Source organism: Canis lupus, chromosome 28, assembly GCF_048164855.1.
Source record: "Canis lupus baileyi chromosome 28, mCanLup2.hap1, whole genome shotgun sequence".
NCBI lineage: Eukaryota > Metazoa > Chordata > Mammalia > Carnivora > Canidae > Canis > Canis lupus.
In genome coordinates, this window is record NC_132865.1 from 16661548 (window position 1) to 16676547 (window position 15000).

General features: G+C 34.8%; 1 long non-coding RNA gene and 1 pseudogene across 1 annotated transcript; both read left to right on the top strand.

Annotated features, from left to right (window-relative positions):
• Positions 1-1467: 1467 nt before the first annotated feature.
• On the top strand, positions 1468-11547 carry LOC140619959 (uncharacterized). The gene is made up of 3 exons (XR_012019716.1): positions 1468-1621; positions 4884-5154; positions 11394-11547. It is a non-coding gene; the product is annotated as an uncharacterized lncRNA (long non-coding RNA).
• Positions 11548-12930: 1383 nt separating this feature from the next.
• LOC140619917 (calcineurin B homologous protein 3 pseudogene) lies at positions 12931-14664 on the top strand (annotated as a pseudogene).
• The last annotated feature ends 336 nt before the right edge of the window (positions 14665-15000 follow it).

Consider the following 15000-nt stretch of genomic DNA (forward strand, 5'->3'; position numbering starts at 1 on the left):
AGACGCCTGAGTCACCTGGGTATTTTAGGGTATTTTAAATAGTCTATGACTAGCAGTGAATAAACATCAGATATCAATAACTAGTATGTAAATGCTAGAATGTAGTGGATGTTGGTACTAGAGCCATCATGTTCATGGAGACAGCAGGACAGGTGCGTCTATGGAATAAAACCCAGTCTTGATTAATATGCTTCTGAATAATGTTTGCTAAATTCTATTTAATGTTTTTCTATATTGGTATCCATGGATGAGATTGGTCTGGATTTCACTTTATATTTATTTGTTTGTTTGGCTAGCAGGGAGCTATGTAGCAGATAGAGTGTATCCCTTATCACTGGTTGGTGTTAGTATTTTGTCACCTTCATAAAAACGTTGTAAGTTCTCTTCTTTTTTCTATGCTCTTGAGGATTTTAAATAGCTTTGAAATTAACTATTTCTTAATAAATTACTCTGGGAAACAGTCCATTTTTTGAGTATAGCTCTTTGATATATCTGTTTCTCTGAAGGCTTAGATTATCAACTCAGATTACCTAGCTGTTCTGTGATTGGTAGTGGCAGTTTATATTTTACTAAAAGAGAGCAAAAATTACATATCTTCCAGGTTTTCAAATGTGTTGGCATAGAATGGAGAAAATTAGTCTCACACAATTTAGTTAATATCCCTATATCCGTGATTATTTCTGTTATCAGTGTATATGTCATGTATTTGCATGTTATCAATTTTCACCTGTTTAGTTTAAAATATAATTAATACAATTTATTTTGTCTTGTTTTTTTCTTTCAAAATATATCATTTATTTATTAGGTCTACTAATTTATCTGTTATAACTTCATGTTTTGTTTCTTTTCAGTTTTTCTTATGTTAATTTTGTAATTTCTGATTTATTTAGTTGGATAATTACCTCACTTATTTTCTCTCTTTTCTTTCCATTATCTTAGACCATGAATTCTCTTCCTAAAAACGTTTTGGCTTTATTCTATAAATTTAGATAGGGAGATTTTAATTGTTTTCCATTGTCATTTACACACACATATGTATATAATTGTTACACATCTTATTTGTATGTATAATATACTGTATAAGACATGTGATGTATTTTATAATGTATAATACCTAATATATAGGTATATTAGGTATATATAATACCTAATATATATAATATACCTAATATACCTTATATATATATATATATATATATATATATATATAAAATCTCAAAATGAGCAAAACATATTCACAAACATACCAAGAAAGATATATTATTAGGTAATGTAATATTGTAATTTATAATAAGAAATATGTATTTTTCTTACTCCTTGTTCCTGGCACAGAGCTCCTAAAATCCTTGGAATTTCCTGAGAAGAGAGCAATAAAAGCATCTTTTGTTATGTTAATGAGGTGACTCTGGAAAGCCAGTAGGTAACCAAGGGATGGGTATTGGTTGCCAGGGGAACCAACCACGTGATTAGTGGGTTGGACTGGCAGGTTCATTCCCTCCAGAGAGGGGAAAGAGGGGCTGGAAATTGAGTTCAATCACCATTGTCAATGATTTAGTCAGCTATGCCTACGTAATGAAGCTATTATAAAAACCCAATAGAAAAGCATTTTCAGAGCTTCCAGGTGGGTGAACATGTAGAGATTAGAGATATGATTAGAGATATGATAGATATGATAGAGATATCTCTTCCAGAGAAGATGGAAGCCAGGGCACAAGGATACAAGAGCACGTGGTTCCAGGTGTACTAAACAGATCAGATTTGGCCACTCAAAACTGGTGAAATCCAAAGGTAGAGAAATGAGTGATGGTGACACAAGAAAGGAATTTATTTCGGTGAGGTCAACACCAGGAAGACAGTGGACTATCATCTCAAAAACCATCTCCCAATATGCTGAATATACCATCGGGTTTATATAGGAAAATGTGGGGCACAAGTGAGTGGGAATGTGCAGATAGGCAGTAAAAGTCAAGTTGACCACTGTCATGGAGTCAGTCAGGGGCAAATCTTGCCGGCTCAGGGCAGTCCTTATTGCTTGAGGGGGTAGTTTCAGTTCCCATCCAGGGATGCTTTGTCCTCAGGGACTTCTGCCTGAGCCAAGAGATCAGCTGAGAGGAGAAATCACCTAGAAAGTTTGACATCAAAATGGAGGCAACTGAAGTCCTCTTTCAACCCTTGTACTGTAACTTGCCCTATGCATCTCTTTCATTTAGCTATTCCTAAATTGTATCTTTCTACAAACTAGTAATCTAGTAAGCAAAGTGTTTCTCTGAGTTCTTTGAGCTTCTCTAGGAAATTAGAACCTGAGGAGGGTATCCTAGGAACCTCTTATTTATAGCAGGTTGGTCAGGGGCACAGGTGACAACATGGACTTGCATTTGGTCTCTGAAATGGGGGCAGAGATCAGACTAATAAGACTGAGCCATTAACTTGTGGCATCTGATGTTATCTCCAGGTAGATGATGTCAGGATGTCAGGATTAAATGCTTGGTAGAGTTGAACAAAAACACATATCAGAACTAATAAGTACATGACAAGATGATAAGCAGAGAAATGTAAATTAAAACTACACTGAGATACCATTTCTTTTTTAAATGTTTTTTAAATTTATTTATGATAGTCACAGAGAGAGAGAGAGAGGCAGAGACACAGGCAGAGGTAGAAGCAGGCTCCATGCACCGGGAGCCCGACATGGGATTCGATCCTGGGTCTCCAGTCTCCAGGATCACGCCCTGGGCCAAAGGCAGGCGCTAAATCGCTGCGCCACCCAGGGATCCCTGAGATACCATTTCATACCAATTAGAGGAACTTTATGAAATTGGACTAATAATGACAAACACTGGTGACAATGTGGAGAGATAAAACATTTCATATAGTTCTGGAAGACTGTAAGATAGCTTGGCCACTTTGGAAACTGGCAGTTTCTCAAAAAGTTAAACATAAATAACCAAAGGACCCAGCGTTCCTAGGATATATGAAAATACAAGTCTACAAAAAGACCTGTGCACGAATGTCCACAGCAGCATTATTCATAATGGCTAAAAAGTGAAAACAACCTAAATGTCCATAAGTTGATAGACAAAATGTGGTATATCTGGATAATAGAATACCCACTGAGTATTAAAAAGGAAGGAATTACTAGCTATACTCATTATGGATTAACTTCAGAAAACATTATTCTAAGTGTAAGAAATTAGAGACAAGAGAAGCCCTGGGTGGCACAGTGATTGAGTGTCTGCCTTTGGCTCAGGGGGTGATCCTGGGGTCCAGGGATGGAGTCCTGCATCAGGCTCCCTGCAGGGAGTCTGTTTCTCCCTCTGCCTATGTCTCTGCCTCTCTCTGTGTCTCTCATGAATAAATAAATAAATAAATAATCTTAAAAAAAATTAGACACAAGAGACTATATATTGTATGGTCCCATTTATATAAAATATCCAACAAAATTTTATAGAGATAAAAAGTAGACTAGAAGATACAGAGGCTGGAGATAGGAATGGGGATGGGAATGAGGATGGATTATAAGTGGGCATGAATCTTTTGGGGAGATATAAAAATACTGTGAAAGTAATTCATGGAAGTTATTACATCAGTCTATATTAAGTACTAAAAAGCATAGAAATTGTATACTTGAAATGAGTTAGTTTTATGATATATATCTCAATAAGTTGCTAAATGTATATATAGTTTTTGGTTTGCACTCTCTTACTTTTTATATCTTCCTATATAATTTGTGTTTTCTTTTTTTTTTATTTTTTAATTTGTGTTTTCTTCAGTTAAATAAAAGGATATAGACTTTGTTAGTTTGACCTTTCAAAGCTGATTTAAGTTTTTGTAAAATTATGCAAGGCCAAATTTTGGCACTTTTTTAAAAGGGGTATTTTTTATTATCAGTGTACAAAAACTTAAAAAATATACTATATATTGATAATATTGTTTAGATTGTTTACATATTTATTTTCATTTTATCATTTAATTTAGTATAAAATAAAAATTTAACATTTCTGTTACAAATGTGTTTCTATTTCTCCCTGGGTTTCTTGATGATTTTGCTCTCTGTATTATTTTGTGAATGAATATTCTCTTGAATCTTCATTATAAATTTTATTATTATTATTATTTGTCTTTTAATTATTTTTGCCCTAAATTTAAGTTCTGCTGATTTAAAATTACTAACCCAACTTTCTGGGTTTTGTAATAATATTCCAAGAATAATTATATCTTTTTTATATTTGGCTCTTCCAGGTTATTTTGTGCATATTTTGTGTATGTTTGTATTTTGTGTATTTTGTGTATGTGTGTATTTTGTGTATTTGTGTATATTTTGTGTTTATTTTGTGTATGTGTGTATTCCATATACAATATATTACAATATATTATTAGGTTTTGTTCTTTCTTCTAATAGTATTTTATTTTATTAAAAATATTTTATTTATTTATTTGACAGAGAGCATAGAGCACAAGCAGGAGGGAGTGGCAGGCAGAGAGAAAGGGAGAAATGGGCTCCTCTTGGAGCAGGGAGCCCAATGCAGGGTGTGAGGGTTGATCCCAGGACCCAGGGATCATGCCCTGAGTCAAAGGCAGACATGTAACTGACAGAACCACCCAGATGCCCAAAGAGTCTTTTATTTTAAATGGTTGAATAAGCCCCCATAAACATTTATTTAAATCATATATATGCTTGGTTAATAATATCATTTATTTTTTCCCAGTGCTTCTTTTTAATCTTTCACGATATAAGCAATGCTTGTTTACTTTAAGGGAAGTTTGTGTTGTTTGCCTGATAATTTGGAATGTTAATACATTTTCTGGTGGCTTTGTTTATTACTTCTAGCCCTACACTTATTTAAATCTTCAGACAGGCTCAATAGATTTCTTCTTCTACTTAGGCCCCAACCACTGCTTCTTTTGTGTCAATCAGAAATCGCTAGATTATACAGCATTATTAAAGAACACAACCTTGCAGTGACTCATCACAACGAAGTTTATTTCTTGTTCAACGTGCCCTACAGTCTGGGCACCCCTCCAAAGCAGCTGTTCACTATGTGGCAGCTCAGAATCCCAGGCTGCTTCAGTCTTATGGCACCTACCTCTCAACACAATTCTCCACGGTCCACTCTGAATGAAAGCATGGAAGAGTCTGCATCAGGAATCCAACAGGTCAGCCCAGAAGTGACAGTAGTCATTTCTGTTGATATCCTTTGGCCATTAACTTAGTTTTAGGAAGGAGAGAGAATTACTTGTAGGTATCAAGAAGGAGAAGTGAGCAAAATACCTTTTTAAAGATTTCAACTCTATTATTTTATTTAGTGTCTACCTTTCTATCTTTAATCATTCTCATATATACACTTTTTTCACTCTGATAGTTGATCATAAACTGAGTACTGATTATAACGTACGAGAAACCTAGACTATTTTATCTTTCACTTTCTGTCCCCTTCCAGTCTTATCTTTATGATTTATATGATTTCTACATAGTGCGAGATTATAAATTCCTGTCTTTTGAAATGCAAGGTCTAAGTTTAAATCCCACAACTTCTTCACAGATATATTTAATACTTATAATATATGACTTGGTATTACTATTTTGCTCTTCCAATATAGAAGTACAATTAAAACACAATGAAGCTGATTAGATTCTAATCCTTTTGGAATTAGTTTTTTGACTTTATTGTCACTCTCAGTTTTATTTCCATAATCATATTGTAAGCTCTTTGTGGTCAGAAGAAAAGTGACTTATTTTTCTATAACATCTAAGAGACAGTGTGGCACAAAAAATAATTTTTCAGATTTTTTTTTTTAATTAGCAACATGTTCAGTTCTGAATCTCCTTTCAGAGGGAGTTCCTAAAGTTCTGGAGCAATACAGACTAAATAATAAGTGCAACTATTACGCAAATGTGGTAAATGAGGGAAAATATGATTTCAAATTTAATTAGATTTTATCTTACTATCACTATATAGAATTGGAATGGGAAATGGAATGTAAAATAATACATTTTGTTTTAAATCAATGCTCGCTAAATTTTATTTTCTTCATGCTTTGACTTTTCAAACATAATATTCAAATTGAAAACTTGTTGAAATAAATACATAGGATAAAATGATAGGAAAGTGTTAGATTAGATCAGACCAAGAGTACATAAGTTGCACAATAGCAAATTCTCCTAATAGAACAGAAAGAAAAAGGTTATCCATGGATTCCATTAGCTATTAACATTATAAATCTTCATTATATATGTGTGTATATATGCACATGTATACATATATATATACACACACACATATATATATGCACAAATGTGAAGAGATCTTAAAAGTAAATGAGACATATCCACTGAAATTATTATTTTAGGGGATCCCTGGGTGGTTCAGTGGTTTGGCGCCTGCTTCGGCTCAGGGTATGATCCTGGAGTCCCAGGATGGAGTCCCACATTGGGCTCCTTGCATGGAGCCTGCTTCTCCCTCTGCCTGTGTCTCTGCCTCTCTCTCTCTGTGTCTCTCATGAAAGAATGAATAAAATCTTAAAAAAAAACACAAATTATTATTTTAACTATATGAAATGTTGCTTATCTAAATTATTAGACTTTCAAATTTAATACACAAAATAGTACTTTTCAATATTATACTATTAGATAACATTAAAATTTACTAAGAGTATTTTACATATCTAGTACCAAACATGCAAAACAGAATACAAAGAGTATTATAATTTATTCAACAATGTCCAATGTAACATAACTTTGGAGGTTAAAAATACAACTTCTGACTATTGAAATAATGACAATGGAAAGCTTAGAAATGCTAGTGAATTACAGAAAAACTGTTTATATCATTACAACAAACTACCAGATTACCTATGAAAATATCATTTCAAAGCCTTATACTGCCATTTGAATGAATTTTTTTTTCTCATAAGGAAATGAGATATCATTATAGAGCTTATGTTTTAATAAGACTAAAACTTACGTAAAGTTTTAATAAATGTAAAACTTACATAAAGAGAACAGGATCTGTTTTGTCAGTGAGTAAAGAGATTTCAACAAATTTTTAGAAGCTGAAAAGTGCATCATAGTCAATTCCATAGATGGGCTTTAAAACATACTAGACACACTGAAGAAAATATTAGTGGACTAGAAAATAATAGGAGCACAGAGAGGCAAAATGATGGAAAGTAGGCCAATAAATAAATAAATAAATAAATAAATAAATAAATAAATTGATGCATTAATAATCAAGGACCCAGTGAAAATGTCTGGCATGCATGTATTTGGAATCTATGAATGGAAAGAGATATAGAAAAGACAGAAACTTTATGGAAATAAATAATATCTAAAAATGTAGAATCTTAGAATGGAAAGAGATACAGAAAAGACAAACTTTATGGAAATAAATAGTGTCTAAAAATGTGCAACACTATTTATGATGTCATCCTACATAGTCAAGAACCTCTAATAACAGTAAAACAAGATAAATAAATAGCATCATATTTAGCTTCAATATACCCAAAATTCTATAAATAAATGAAAATATTAAAAACAACTAAAAGGGAAAAAATAAAACATGAACTGTAAAGGAGAAAAATACGACTAAATGCTGATATCTTAACAAAATTAATGGAAGACCAAAGGTCTGTGAAATAACATCAGTAAAGTGCCCATTTTCCTCTCTCTGAATAGGCTTTCTACAATGTCTAAAATGTGAACTCATAAATGTGTCAGATTGGCCTTCTGAATTCATCACATTTTCTTCTTTAATTAAATTCAGGACCATGATTCAGGCATTCTCATTATAGCAATTTTTGAAACTATTTTTACTCTCTTTGATTTAGGAAATTTTGATCTTTGGTTTATAGAACTATTATATTTCTATTTCTCATGTTCGAGAGTATAAACCCACATAATTAAACTAACTTTTAAGTTGGTATTTTAAATTATAGACTGTATTGTGTCTTCCCTGTACTATTTTTCTGAGCTCTTCTTCTCCAGGACAGAATTAAATGTTCTCTCATTTAAGTATCCATCTAGTACAGTATTTATGTTTTAATGTTGATTTTATTATTCTGAAACTTTTTAATCATGAGGTTTTGGATAAATTGCAATTTCTCCGAGAGTACAAATATTTCTTCTTCTATTCATCATCTACTAAAATGTCCAGCACAGAGTAAGCGCTCAATAAATGTATGATTTATAAATAAGTGAATAATGGAGTGTTACTCTAATCTCTATTTATTTTACACTTTTTAAAGATTCAAATGACTGATTAATTCCCAATCCATATGTAGTGAGAGATTCAGTCTTCCCAATATATCACAGGATTCCATGGAAGGGGATGCTACTGAATACCTAGCAGATTAAAGTTAATCTAATAAAATAATACATGAAGAATGTCACTAGATGTTGGCAAACTAAATTTAAATTTAAAAAAGAATGTCATGTGAAATAAGTAAATAAAAAGATGGGTAAATTCTGAAATTCTGTCATCTTTCCATCATAAACTGCTGCTGATATAACATTGTGAACATCAATGCCATATATCAATTTAGAAGGAAAAGAGATTAGTAGTAGAGTTGGTCTCACTTTTGGCCAAAACACTTTCAAACAGACTTCTCAATTTGCTGATCTGTGCTCCCCCCATTTTTCTATTTATCCAGAATGCCTCCATCCCCTACATACAGCCTCATGGAGAAAAAGTTACTCAAATGAGAATACAATGAAAGCAAAATTTATTAAAACTAAAATCAGATCCTTGATATTAGATGTTTGAAAACAGGAGACTAAGGGAATCAGCAGCAGCACCATACTAGCTTCCACTTACCTACATGACAGTTTTATTTTTGGCCTTTATGCCTTGCTGTCATTGACTCCCAGAGGCCTTCTGCAGCAACCATTAGGGCTGGTGTCAAGGGTAATGGCCTCTTGTAGCAATAGCTTTCTTAGCAGCAGCACCTAGCAAAGGATCCCCAGTGTCTCCTGTTTTTCCAGCAGTTCTTGGATGTCTGATACACAAGAAGGCTCAGGATCAGACACAAACATCCATGTTAACAGAGCACTCATAGGAGATTCTCTGAGGAGAGCTCAAGTGCAGTTTTATGCAGCTGGACAGCTCTTAGAGTCCCGTGAGAAAATTGAACTCTAAGGTACTACCATGGCAAATTCTACCTCTCTCCTCTGCCATATGTAAATAGTGTGATTTCTGTTTTACAACCTTGTGACCTGAGGAGCACTTGGATGGCACCTGGGTGGCTCAGTGGTTGAGCATCTGCCTATGGTTCTCCCTCTGCCTATGTCTCTGCCTCTCTCTCTGTCTCTCATGACTAAATAAAATCTAAAGTAAAACAAAACAAAACCAACAAACCCCAAATGTGTGACCTGGAACCTCCCAAGTAAGAGGAGCTAATGATATTTTACCTAAAAAAAATTACCATGAAAATAAAACAACCCATTCAAGAGATGAAAACATTTCCAACAAATGTCAAGCCATCCATAAAGATCACCTATTATATATAAAAACACAAACAATCAATAGATATTCATAAGTAAATGAAAGAAGTTTTCTATCGATGTATTTTTTTCTATTAGAGAAAATGTACAAAAAATACTATACAAAACTATGGTCTTAAACTTTTAAAAATATATAGAAAATGATGAGTATATCAAGATTACTTGAAAATATATGGCATTCTAAAATTAATAAATGTATAAACAAAGTAATTTTGTCATCAGGTGATCATAGATCCCAAAATATGTCACCTGACACACAAAGACTAAGAGTTAAATAGTTGATTTTTAAGCACTAAATAAATAAAGTTTCTCTTTTTTGTTTTTTGGTTTTGTTTTTTAAAATGCAGCCACAAAGGGGCAGCCCAGGTGGCTCAGCGGTTTAGCACCTGCCTTCAGCCCAGGATGTGATCCTGGAGACCCGGAATCGAGTCCCACTTCAGGCTCCCTGCATGGAGCCTGCTTCTTCCTCTGCCTGTGTTTCTCCCTCACTGTGTCTCTCATGAGTAAATAAATAAAATCTTAAAAAAAAAAAAAGTGCGGCCACAAAGGAACAAAAAGAGAGGTTAACTAGGAGTCAGCCCCGGCACAAAGCTCTGAAGGACCCACTTCTCCATCTCTGGCATAGGCAGTATACTGACAGACCAGACAAATAGTGGCCCCTCTCAGGGAGGGCACTAAGCAGCCCGTGTGGCTAATGGTTTCCTATTTGGGGGCCCCAGCTCCTAGGCATGGCCAGTGGTCACCAATTCAGTCCTTGTCCCCAACCAGTGCTAGGATGCCATCTTCAGGCAAAACTCAGGAAGCTGGCAGAGGGTCCCCATACTTCTACTGGTCCCAAGAGGCTTAGGAATGCAAGAAATTCCCTCTTATAATTTCTCAAACCACTGTCCCCTAAAATCAACCTCTAGACTGTGATTGTGTGGGTTTGCTTGAAGTTTTTATAAGGTTACCCATTCTTTCATGAACACATACAAAAAGAAACATCTCCTACCTCCAGCTCGCCCCTCTAAGAGTTGTTCAGTACCAATCAGCTGGTCTGAGAATGACTGATAACGGACTGCATGGGTAGGGTAGGTATTCCATTCCAATCCATGGAGACACTAATTAACACATCTAAGTTTGCAAAGATAGGAAATCTTAGAACCTAGACGTGAAAGAGACTGATGGCATGGAGAAGTCGGTGCTTTTAGGTTTTTTTTTTTACTGTTTTGCTTCTCTCAGGAGATGAGGCCTAACCATGTTGCCATAAAATATGAAAGGGAGGTAGAAGCAAAATGATTTATAAACAAAAAGCTATAGAGGTCTCCATTCTTAGGGAAACGAGTATCCATAAATAAAAATTTATAAAAGTCTAATTCCAAAATAGTGTTTTTAAGATCTTCCTTTTAAGGGTGAACTATTTCTACGTTTCAACACAGAAATACCTTTGTACTCCATTTGCAATCTGCTTCTATTTCTCATATTTATTTAAAATGTATTATCACTTATAGAAAATTATCAAATAACTTTCTGTGCAGTATTTGTGATTATGAGCTGTTTATCTCTTCATCTTAAAATATGTTATCTATATAGTGTCATATAAATTCGGGATCTTGTTTTAGTTTATCACCTGACAATTGTCAACTGAATATTGTCAACCTGACAAATGTTGTCATCATTGAGACTGGTTCAGTATGTCACATCATCCAGGTTAAATAATCTGAAGGAAATGGTGAATTTACCTATATTGAACAGCGATCATATACCTGGATCTCTACTTTCACATAATTTACCTCTGATTTCTGAGATACTTTGCAGAAGTGATGACCTACCACGATCTAAAAAAGGAAACCTGCATGTCCTCATGCTTCAGTATTATGAATGCAAAGCTTTTTGGGTTTTTGTTTTGTTGTTCCAGAGTGACCTCAGAGATCATGTGTTGAGAATGGCAGCCCCACGAGATTAAATGAACCTGGATCTACAAGTCTCTGTTCCTGGAGGAAAGCCGTAGGCCACCTGTATTGGACTTTGTATGAGAGAAAAAAAAAAACTTATATGATGCTAAGCTACTGAGGTTTTTGGGATTTGTTTATTGCCCCACTTCACAATCTCAAATATTCTTTACTGAAATATACTTGACATATATTAGTTTCACATGTATGACACAATGATTTGATATTTGTACATATTGTAAAATAACCACAATGACTCTTGTTAAAATTCATCATCACACAAAGTTATAATTTTTTTTCTTAGGATGAGAACTTTTAAGATCTGTTTCTCTTAGTAACTTTCAAGTATACAGTACAGTATTAACTACAGTCACCATGCTGTACATTATATCCGCAGGACTTAGTGATTTTATAACTGGAAAGTTGTACCTTTTGGCCACCTTCTCTCATTTTGCCCACCTGCCACCCTCTGGCTCTGGCAACCACCAATCTGTTCTTTATGTCTGTAATTTTGGATGTTTTTCCAATTTGTTTGTTTTAGATTGCACATATGTGTAAGATCATATGGTATTTGTCTTTCTCTGTCTTAGTTATGCCTTTGGCATAATGCCCTCAAGTGTCATCTGTCTTGTCCCAAATGACAAACTCTCCTTTTTTTATGCTAAATAATATTCCATTATATATATATAATATATATATATAATATATATATATATTTATATATAATTTTCTTTATCCAGTCATCCATCAATAGACATTTAGGTTGCTTCCATATCTTGGATGTTGTACAGGATGCTGAAATGAACATGGGGTGCATATATCTTTTTGAGTTAGTGTTTTCATTTCTTTTGGATTAAAAAAAACAGTAGCAAAATTCCTGGGTCATATGATAGTTCTAATTTTTTCAGGAACCTCCATACTGTTTTCCATGGTGGCTGCATCAATTTACATTCTTACCTACAATGCACAAGGATTCCCTTTTCTCCACATTCTCAGTTCTTGTTATTTCTTGTCTTTTTGACAATAGCCTCCTAAGAGGTGTGAAATGGCATCTCACTGTGCTTTTGATTTACATTTCCCTGATGATTAGTGAGGTTGGGTACTTTTTCCTTTATCTGTCAGCTCCCAGCTGACCAGGGAGCCAGACATGGGACTTGATCCCAGGACCCTGGGATCATGACTTGAGCCAAAGGCAGATGCTTAACCAACAGCCATCCAGGCACCCCTCTCTGCACATTTTTTAATCAGATTGTTTGGGGCTCTTCCTTTATTCTATTGAGTTGTATGGGTTCTTCATATGTTTTAAATATTAATCCCTTATCAGAGAGATGATTTGTAAATATTTTTTCCCATTCATTAGATTGCCTTCTATTTTGTTGATTTCCTTTGTCATGCACAGACTTTGGTGTGGTCCCACTTGTTTATTTTTGCTTTTGTTGTCTTGCTTTTGATAATAAATCCAAAATATCATTGCCAAGACTGACTTCAAAGAGCTTACCATCTATGTCTTCTTGTAGAAGTTCTATGGTTTTAGGTCTTATGTTCAAGTTTTTAATGCATTTCCAGGTAATTTTTAGTATGGCAAAAGATGGTAAATCTATTTCATGGTTTTGTATATGGCTGTCCAGTTTTCCTAACACCATTTGTTGAAGTGACTTTCCTTTCCCCATTGTGTGTTCTTGGCTCCTTTACTGTAAATTAACTGACCATACATGAGTGGGTTTATCTCCTGGCTTTCTACTTTTTTTTCCATTGCTCTTCATGTTTGTTTTTATTCTTATACTGTTTTGATCACTATATCATTTTAGTATAGTTTGAAATTAAGAAGTGTGATGCCTTCAGCTTTGTTCTTGCTCAAGATTGTTTTGACCTTACAAGGTTTTTTGTGGTTTCATACAATTTTTAAGATTGTTTGTTCTATTTCTATAAAAGAAATGTCCTTGGAATTTTGGGACAGATTGCACTGAATCTGTAGATCACTTTGGGTAGTATAGATATTTTAATAATATTAATTTCTCTAATCTATGAGCAAAGGATATTTTTTCCATTGATCTGTGTCTTCTACAATGTCATCTACCAGTGTCTCAGAGTTTGTGTATAGGTCTTTTGCCTCCTTGATTAAGTTTGTTCCTAGGTCTTTTATACTTTTTGATACAATTGTAAACCAAACTGTTTTTTTTTTAATTTTTCTTTCTGATAGTTCATTATTAGTATTACAGAAATATGACATATTTTATATTAATCTTTCATCTTACAGCTTTACTACATTTGTTTATTAGTTCTAATAGTTTTATTAGTTTTATGGTGGAATCTTCAGGCAATTCATGACATGAAAATGCCATGTCATCAGCAAATAGATAGTTTTACTTTTTCTTTTCTGATTTGGATAACATATTTATTTTTCTTGCCTAAACTGCTTGACCTGCAGCTCAGACCAAGCCCTGGTGTCTGCACATGTTGGGTTCAAGTTCTGACCAGCTTCTGCAGAACCAACGCCATTCCAGGCCCTTTCAAGGGTTTTGTTCCTCAAGGTCCACTCCATAGGGTACCATATTTGCTGCCCACTCAGTCTGAGGAACTGAGTGGGCTTGTGGGCAATGCAGAATTCTCATTGGACCAGATCCAGTGGCTCAAGTGGAGACTTATGCAGCTAAATGGACTAGCCCTCTATTTCTGAGGAATTCAACAAAGTCCCTGACCTGGAGCTCAATCAGATGTGATCCAAAATTCACCATGACTTCTTTGACAACAGGAACTTTGGCAGAGGGTCCATCTGTCTGGCTCACAAAATCAACTTTGAGCACTTCCTGACCCATCATGTCATACTTCTGACCTACCCAGACCACTATGGAAGAAGAATAGGTACAGCTATGCTAGAAAAAAAAGCTGAGATTTCTGTTCCACATGTATGAGTTAGTCAATAATGCCCAAATAACCCTGGAAGAATATGAAAATGTGGTCAAAGAGGTCTTGAGGATTTTGCCTACAGCATTGCAGATGGGGCCATGATGGAGGTAGCCAGCATCTGCATGGGGCAGATGGAGCATGGTCAAGTGTAAGAGACAGTCACTTTCAATGACTTCCTAAGAATCTTGCAGGGAATAGACATCAAGAGCAAGATGCACATCTGCTTCATTGCCATGGAAACCATTGCTCTTTGTCACTGACCCACCACCCCCCTAACAGAGAAAATGCACTTTGCACCAGGACAACCTTCCTAGATACATGGAGCAGCTGAGGCCCATTAGGCGTCTTTTTGCTACAGCTCTGAAAGTTTTCTTATTGGTATGTTCACGTTCTATTACATACTGGGTTTGTGTGTTGGAGGTGGGTGGGGGAGGGAGAGAGGAAGACATAATTTTTTCTTTTAGTTTAGAGGTTCCTGGCCGCATGATAAATGAAATTCAGACCTAACAGGTTGGACTGCATATTTTCCAGAAATTCTAGACTTTCAGTAGGTTACAGTAACTGGATAGGACATGGAGGTTGATTCCCTGTGGGAGATGCAAGTATTTTCAGTGAATGAGAAAAAGTTGGCAAATGGATGTTTAAGAGAGTAAAGTGTAGGCTGTA